This window comes from Penaeus monodon, chromosome 28 (assembly GCF_015228065.2).
Source record: "Penaeus monodon isolate SGIC_2016 chromosome 28, NSTDA_Pmon_1, whole genome shotgun sequence".
Taxonomy (NCBI): Eukaryota; Metazoa; Arthropoda; class Malacostraca; order Decapoda; family Penaeidae; genus Penaeus; species Penaeus monodon.
Genome location: NC_051413.1, coordinates 23064262 through 23064532, shown reverse-complemented (window position 1 = coordinate 23064532; position 271 = coordinate 23064262).

Genomic DNA, 271 nt, shown 5'->3' with positions numbered 1-271 from the left:
CATGAAAACCAGGAAGGAGAAGAACGGAAAGACAGAAAAGTGAAAGAGAAAGACATATCGAACAGACCTGTCAATTTTCATCCCGTGCCATTAAACTGAAACGACAAGCAGTCATGGCAGTCTATTAATTGACGCCGTGCCAGTCTTCTCCTGTCTCTCTCTATCGAAAGGAAGGAAGACTGACAGCAAAACGAAACAAGGTCCTTCGTTATGTATCTTTTTTTTTTATTTAGGTTTATTGGTTTATTAGTATTGGTCGACAAATAATTGC